Raw genomic sequence first — 9,032 nt, forward strand, 5'->3', positions numbered from 1 at the left:
TTCAAGCATTCCAAATATAAATTGGAATGTTGGCAGCCCAGTGTCTCGAAGGCCAAAGTTGAGCTGTCCAAGACCCCACAGTGAGATGAGCAACTCTTAGGAATTCCCACATGCGAGAGTGAATACACCAACTAACAGTATAGAATGCTGTCCTTTCCAAAGCGTCCTGACTGCAGGATTACCTGGTCAAGAATGGACTTTCTTTGAATCTTTCTTTTTTTTTTTTTTTTTTTTGAGACGGAGTCTTGCTCTGTCGCCCGGGCTGGAGTGCAGTGGCCGGATCTCAGCTCACTGCAAGCTCCGCCTCCCGGGTTTACGCCATTCTCCTGCCTCAGCCTCCGGAGTAGCTGGGACTACAGGCGCCCGCCACCTCGCCCGGCTAGTTTTTTGTATTTTTAGTAGAGACGGGGTTTCACCGTGTTAGCCAGGATGGTCTCGATCTCCTGACCTCGTGATCCGCCCGTCTCGGCCTCCCAAAGTGCTGGGATTACAGGCTTGAGCCACCGCGCCCGGCCGAATCTTTCTTTTTGCAAACTGGACAGCCTGTAATACCAATACCATTGTTGTATCTAACTAAATAAATGACTGCATATACACACATACCCTCAATTTTCTTGCTTCTCCGTTTTCTTTTTCCTCCCCTGTTTCAGGACTTTTATTTTCAATGTTGACCTTTGGTTTGGCCATATATCACTGTTACAGGAAATCTCATGAGAGGAATGGCTAGGGACCCAGCTCTCCAAATGTCTGAGTTAGCAGTTACAGCTGACTTTTTATGATGCATAATTGGAATGTGGAGCCTCTGAGGTTGTGATAGCTTGTACATGAATTTCAAACGTTATTCTAAAGAATGAGGGGTGGGAGGGATTTACAGTTAGAAACGACAGTGCAGGAAGGGGTATTTTCTTGTTGTCAGGGCTGGAATGAATCACTGCTGCTCAAGTCAAAGGTTCTTGAATATGCTTAGTTTTTGCATTACCCCCCTTCTTTTCCTTTGACCTTTATTTATTTAATTATGTATTTATTTATTTATATACTTTTGCTCCATTCATCACAAACACAAAGCAAAGCAAAAAAAAAAAAATACATATATATATATATATATATATATATCTGTATATGTGTTGTAGGCAAAACACTGTGAATTTCACAACCACCACCAAGCAACTATATTGCCATCTTGACATACGTCTCAGGAGACGAAATGAGAAAAGATGGGGATGTCATTTTTTTAGTCTATGCGTTCGAGGCCAGGTCCATGTTTATTTATTTCTTTAGTCTATGCATTAATGAAAATGATCCTGAGTGGAGGTTAGTTGAACGTTCAATGTACTGGAGCAAGCATCATAAAAGCTGCTAGTAGCCGTGCGTTTGAACAGGAAAAAAAAAATTAGGGAAAATGAAATGTAAAGGCCTGTATCTTGCAGCTTGTATATCTTACTATTGCTTTAAAAATGTATAAAACAGCTGGAAATGTTTTAAATACAAGGTCTTTGAATTAAATGTGGATTTTAAATATGTAATCCCTTGACAAATGACCAAATTATGGTGAACTATAGCTCCCTGTGTTCTTCAATCAATACCTATAACTTACAAATCTGCCTGGAGATGTGGACATTCTGCATTTGCTTCTGTATCTGGAGAGATGTTTGTATATATCCAGGCCATACACATACACATTTCCATATCTCTCTGCAGATATATTTCCCCTTCAATTGTGACCTGGTATTTGGAACTCTCCTTTTCATTTGGTTTCTCTTCCTTTTAATGTGATGTCTCTGTGCTAATACCAGTTCTTGTTTTGCAATCTGTTTTGAGGTCCATTGCTTTACTAAGACCCACTGCATCTTGGCTGATTTCAAAGTGACACCTGAATACAGTGTTTAAAAAAAAAAAAAGTTTTGTTTGTAAATCATGTGACCAGCTTCTCTCAACCTGACATGGAAAGTCTCTTGTACTACAGTGTATTTAATAAAAATGATGTCTTACAATAAATAACATACTCTGAAAGAGAGACTAACAATGACATGATGATTACTTTTTAAAAATGTATAGAATTTCCATAAGCATGGTGTTCTCTTTATTCTATATGTATATATGTCTGTTTTTGGTTTTGGTTTTGTTTAAAGACAGGGTCTTGTAATGTTGCCCAGGCTAGAGTGCATTGGCTATTCACAAGCATGATCATAGCTCACTGCAGCCTCAAACCCCCGGGCTCAAGCCATCCTCCCGCCTTAGCCTTCTGACTACCTGGGACTAACAGGTGCATACCGCCGCACCCAGCTATATGTATGTATTTTTAGGTAGGGTCACTGCAGATGCCTGTAGTGCTCATTAGTTGAAGGTAGTGAGAGTAAGTGATTAGTCATAGACATAAGTTTCCTGTCAGATCTATCCATAATTCTGATACTTTCAACTTACACCTTGGATAAGTAGAACATCACTGTCAATCGCTTTACTTTCTGCAACAACATAAATGCCCTATCTGTACTGTCCAATATGGCAGCCTCTACCCACATGTGGCTAGTGGACACTTGAAACATGGCCAGTGTGACCAAAGAACTGAATTTGAATTTTTATTTAATTTCAATTAGCTTATATTTAAAGAGCCACATATGGCTAGTGGCTTCCATGTTGGACAGCACAGAGCAAGAAGACACAATCACCAGGGTTTTGAAAAGATTAAACCTTAGAAACAGCCCAAGAGATTTGCGTATTGTGGCACCCTAAGGTTGGGGCCGCTTCGAGGATCTGAATGACTCAGGAGTAGAAATAACTGAATTAAAAGTGCCACACTCTCTTGGTCTCTCTATGCACCAGTGTTTCTGAAATCATAGTGGTAGGGGAGGACAAAATTAGGGTGGCTTGGCAGGGGTCCTATAGGCTGTCTCTTCCTTGCCATCAGAATGGTCTGCCCACATTCTTGTTCTCAGTATTTCACAGTCAGATTTCCCAGGGTCTTCTGGCCTCCTCTTCTCAACCCTCTAAGAGGCACACCAGCATCTGGGCAACATTCCTGCCATGGGCTTGGCAATAGATGCTCCAAAACTCAGAATCCTCAGAAACATTGCCTCCTGAATACCTCCTCTCAGTGATGCAGATATGTTTTTCTTGAGTTAAAAAAAAATACGATCAGGTGAAAACCCAGCAGAGACTTGGAAAATGCAATGCCATAAAAGGGGCAAAGCAACTTGTCCAAAAATCCAAATAAGGTTTTATGTCCCTGTGAAATCATAGTATACATCCCCCTCAAAGAAACTGTGGATTGAAGGAGGAAGTTTAACGTCTAATGCCCTGGCCAGCCACAACCCAGTTTGGACTATTAAAGATCCTGACTTTTACCAGACTACATTCATATATTCCTATTATTGGTACAATTATAATGGTATCCATTTAAATTCCAAACCTGAAGTCGTGTCCCAGAGCCCTCTCTTGCTTCCTTGTATATCCCATCTGGCCTTCCCTCTTCAAATACTCCTTCCATGCATGCATGGAAGGTGCCTATTTTCTTGGATGAGAGAAATGCTTCTGAAGTATTATTATTAATAACATCATTAGAACAGACATACTTACTTTTAGAATAAATCAACCAACAAAACGAATCCTTCCTCTGTGCCAGGGTGTTATACATGTGTATTAGTATCTGGTGGCTGCTGTAACAAATTGCCACAGACTAGGTGGCTTAAGACAACAGAAGTTTAATTTCTTACAGTTCTGGAGGCCAGAAATCTGAAAGTAAGAGGTTGACAGAGCTGCACTCTTTTGGAAGGCTCTATGGGAGAATATTTTCCTTACTTGCCCCAGCCATTGGTGGCTCAGATGTTCCTTGCTGGTGGTTACATCACTCCAGTCTCTGCTTCCTTGATCAGATTACCTCAAATTACCTTCTCCTCTTCATGTGTCTTCTCCTCTGGGTATCTGCTTTTTTCTTTTCTTTTCTTTCTTTAGATGGTGTCTCGCTGTGTTGCCAGGCTGGAGTGCAGTGGCGTGATCTTGGCTCACTGCAACCTCTGCCTCCCAGGTTCAAGCAGTTATCCTGCCTCAGCCTCCTGAGTAGCTGGGACTACAGGTGCACACCACCACACCCAGCTAATTTTTGTATTTTTAGTGGAGACAGGGTTTCACCATGTTGGCCAGGATGGTCTCGATCTCCTGACCTCATGACCCACCTGCCCTGGCCTCCCAAAGTGCTGGGATTACAGGCATGGTGGGTGTCTGTTTTGTAAGGATACATGGGATTGCCTTTAGGGCTCACCCAGAAAATCCATATAAGTGCCTTCTCTCAAGATCCTTAACTTCATCACAACTTTTGTCATATAAGGTAATAGTCACAGGTTCTGGAGATTAGGAGGTGGGTATATCTTTATTGGAGGGGACATTACTCAACCCACTACAGAATCTTAACTCATCCAACCCTTACACCTATCCCAGGAGGCAGGTACTATTATTATTCTTAGTTTACAGATGAGAAAACTGAGTCACTAAGAGTTAAGAAACCTGCCAAAAGCTGTCAAAAGAAATTGACCAATAAAGATAATGCTTAGTATTTGCCAAGGAGTTTCATACACTAACTCGTTTAATCCTCAGTCAACTCTGTGAAATTGAAGAACACAGGGGGCTCAGCTCCAGGCAATAGGCAGAAAGGCAGGTACCTGACTGGCATAAGGAAGCCTTGAAGTTAGGGTCTGGGCTGGCCATATGACTTAGGTTCAGGGTCTGGGCTCCAGGCCACTGAGAGACTGGTTTAAGCAGTTCAGTGGCCCAGCACTGTAGGAATGAGGTTATCAGCAGGAGCTAAAGTCAAGATTCAAAGTTCAAGGAGACTAGACAGTCTCTAGCAAATTGAACCTGGGGTATGAGGAAGGACTTTGGTCATTAGGGACAGGATGAGAATTTAGCCACTAAGCTTAAGCAAAAAGTCATGCCAGAGCCACCAGCTAGGTATTTTTGGTGCCTTCCTATGGCCCAGTGCTTAGGTTGGTGCAAAAGCAATTCCAGCCTTTGCCACAACTTTGGCAAAAACCGCAATTGCTTCTGCACCAACCTAATACTAATCCCACCCACTTTCACTCATTAGTCTAAGGGAGGGTGAGTCTCCAGGTGAAGGGAACTGCCTAGCAATGGGGTTCTGGAGTTAGAAGAGGGGTGATGTTAGAACTCAGATTTAGGAACACCTCTCTTGCAATAAGAGCTCTGCAAATGTGGCCATTTGCCAAACATCAGGGTCTTTGGTTGCCTCCCATGGTTAGAGCTAGATGAGGCCTAAAGGTACTATGCCCTATCTGCCATCTACAGGTAGTGTTTTACAATAAAAGTAAGGCTCAGACCAAATTATTCCAAACAAGCAATGATTTATTATCAAGACTACATGTTGGCTATGTAGACTGGAAAATTCCCCTTTCTGTCTTTGCACAGAAGTCACGCCCAAAGGCAGATTCAAGGATGTGCTAATGCTAGGACCAGCACAGCCTCTATTGAATCAGTTGACAGGGGAGGGATACGCAGAGGACCCAAAGAGCTCTGGTCACTGAAAGCCCCACTCCTGGCATTAGAGACCTGAGCTTGCTACATTCTTCTGCTTCCTTCATGTAGGAATGACAACACCTGTACAATACTTCTAATTCTCAATCTTCAGAATCAGTCATTTCTGCCAAAAAGTAAGCAAAACTCTAATATATTTTACACTAATTAACACACTTTCTGATATTGATATAAAAATTTTAAATGCCAGTTAACTATTCAAGTCACTTTTCATGTGGGCTCTGTTTATGTTGATCACCTCTAGGATATAAGGTGTATTTAACTTGTACGTGCACATCACACTGTATACAACTGATTTTAAAGTCAGTTGCCACACAGACCATAAAACAATTTCCATAAAGACCCTTTTCTCCTATAGTAAATATGGATTTGTAGCTAACAAACCCAAATGTGCAAAATGTCACTTGCTTCATTTCCTTTATATCAGGCTATGTCTGATTCTAGCCCATATCCTGCAGGAGCAAAATCAGCCTTAAGCATTGCTTGGCATGCCTCCCTTTCATAAGGTACCCCATGAATCCCAAGGCCCATTGATACCTAGTAAATGTGAGAAGGGTCTCTAATGTCCTCTCTATCATGATCTAGTGGCTCTAGTGCCACAATTGAGAACTCTGTGTCTAGGACAGAATGTTCCCAGGCACATCACAGCCATTTCCCCAAAGTCTACCTCTTCCCTGTGAAATTTGAGGACTCTACACCCACCAATATCTCTTGGCTTGGGAAAATCTCTGTTATGAATCCTACCTCTACTCTCCACCCTTTCCTTTTCCCTAGCTGAGTCATCTCCTAAATACATGATTAGATCATTGTTCAGCTTTTTGTTTTGTTTTGTTTTGTTTTTTTGTTTTTTTGAGATGGAGTCTACCTCTGTCATCATCAGGCTGGAGTGCAGTGGCGTGATCTCGGCTCACTGCAATCTCTGCCTCCTGGGTTCAAGTGATTCTCCTGCCTCAGCCTCCAGAGTAGCTGGGACTACAGGTGCATGCCACCATTCTCTGGCTGATTTTTCTATTTTTAGTAAAGATGGGGTTTCATCATGCTGGCCAGGCTGGTCTTGAACTCCTGACCTCATGATCTGCCCGCCTTGGCCTCTCAAAGTGCTAGGATTACAGGTGTGAGTCACTGTATCTGACCCAGTGTTCATCTTTTATATTATTATGACAATGAAAGTGCTATTTGGAGCTGAGGCATACAGTAAACCATGACTATTTTCCTTTTCTGTATAATATTTTGTTTTCTTAGGAGTTAGTAATTGACTTTTTGTTTGTTTGCTGTCTTAGTTTTCTAATGATCATTATTCAAACCCAGGCTCTTAGCTATTTGTCAAAATTTCCTCTCAAAACATTCCGGTGCATCATGTATTTTACCCATTTAATCTGCCTGGACAATGTCTCCTGCAGCCTTCTCATCTGATGCAATCTAGACAGGTGACCTCTCAACCTGTTGCAGAGCTATCATCTGGGATCTTTCTTTTCCAGAACTTGGACTTTTCCCCCTTTTTGTTCTGCATGCATCTCCTTCCTTCCTCCCTCCTCTATCCTATGTCTTCCTTTTCTTGGTTTACCTTTTGATTTGGTGGAACACATCCTCCAATAGCTTTCTAAGAAAAGGCAAACAAGAAATTTTTGGAAACCCATTGCCTCTGAAAATGCTTTTATTGTACCCTCAAACTTAACTAACAGTTTTGCTGAATATAAAATATTAGTTTGAATTTTATCTTAAATTTTTTGAAGGCATATGTTGATTGTCTTCTAACTTCAAGTGTGGCTGTTGAGAGGTCCAAAGTCTCCTGATTCTTGATTTCAAAAATGTAATCCTCTTTTTCCCTCTGGAAATTTTAAGAATCTTTTCATATTTAGTATTCTGAAATTTTATGAAGATGTGTCTTAGGTTTATATTAATTCACTATGCTGGATACTTCAATGAGCCATTTCCATCCGGAAATTCATTTTTTTCCAGTTCTGGGAAATTTTCTTGAATTATATTGTTGATTAATTCTTCTCCATGTCTTCTCTCAAGAAATCCTATCATTTAATACTACACCACCCTCTTGGACTGGACTTCAAATTCTTACTTATGTCTTCTATTTTCTAGAAGAACTTTTAAAAACTTATCTTGAGTTCTGTCATTTTCATTTTTTTTCTTTAAAAGTGACTTTTCATTTCACTTAGAATAAAATTTGAATTCCCTATCATGGTGTGCAAGGTCACAAAAGATAGTGCTGTTGAAAATGTCTGAAACTTCTCCTCACACCATATTTACCTTCTCTCACCTGTATTCCAACACCTTTCATCACTCAAGAATTTTGCATATTCTATTTTCCTCTTCTGGAAAAGCTCTTGCTCCAACTTTTTACCTGACCTTTTTCATATTGCAGGTTTTGCAATATCATTTTTTAAAAAACCTTCCATAACCTCATAAACAAAATGTTCTTTCCTGTTATTCTTTTCCTAGTACTCCGTTTTCTTTCTTTAAAGTCTTTATTAATTCTTTCAGTAAGGGTGTGTAAGTAGAAAACTCTTAGTTTTCTCTGCATGGAAAGGTGCTAGTATAGCTGAAAATGGAATCATGGCTCAGCAGTCACTTTCTTTCAGTCTTTGGAAATATTATTTTCATTGTTTGGCATTGTTTGTTATGAAAAGTTTTCTGTCAATATTCTCATTCCTCTTTAGATCTGGCATTTCTTTCTAGCAGCATTTTAGACTTTCTCTTTGTCTTTTATATTGTTTAGTTTCATTATAATGTGTGTAGATAAACATTTTTTGTACTTCTTATGTGGGACTTAGTTTCAATCTCAGGACTTGTGTCTTTGTTCAGTGCTGTTTCATCCCACCATTCTCTTTTGGATATATTGCTCAAGGACATACTATGTTTTTTCTTCTAGTACTTGAGGTAGACATGTGTTGGAGCTCCTCATTCTCTCGTTTATTTCTCCTCTCTTGTTATTTTTTTTACAGCATTTAAGGATTTTTCTTCAGAGAAGCCTTTCAGACCTCTTGTTCTCTCATGAGTTGTGTCTATTCTGCTGCTTAATTTACTGAGTTTACCTCTTCTCTCATTTACTGTATTTTTCATCCTTAGAATTTCTATTTGGATTTTTTTCAAAATTGCCCAGTCCTTTTTCAAAATCTTAGTCTTTTCATCATGCCTTATGGAGTCATTTCCTACCTACATCTCTTTGTACATTGTAAATATGTTGACTTGAAAGTCTCCATCAGGTTGCTCTAGTCTCACTAGGTAGGGATTGTAGCAGGCTTAATGGTAACCCCCAAAAAAGGCATTCCACATCCTTATTCCTGGGACCTGGGGATATTATATAGCAAAAAAGAAAATATCACCATGCACGGGAAAAGATGTGACTAAAGTGAGGATCTTAAGAAGAGGATTTTATCCTGAATTATTCAGGTGGATCCTAAATGCAATCATATGTATCCTTATTAAAAAAAATGGAGGAGGTGTTTTGAGGAGAGTGTGATGTAAAGACAGAGGCA

The sequence above is a fragment of the Piliocolobus tephrosceles genome, chromosome 14, assembly GCF_002776525.5.
Source record: "Piliocolobus tephrosceles isolate RC106 chromosome 14, ASM277652v3, whole genome shotgun sequence".
In the NCBI taxonomy this organism is placed as follows: domain Eukaryota; kingdom Metazoa; phylum Chordata; class Mammalia; order Primates; family Cercopithecidae; genus Piliocolobus; species Piliocolobus tephrosceles.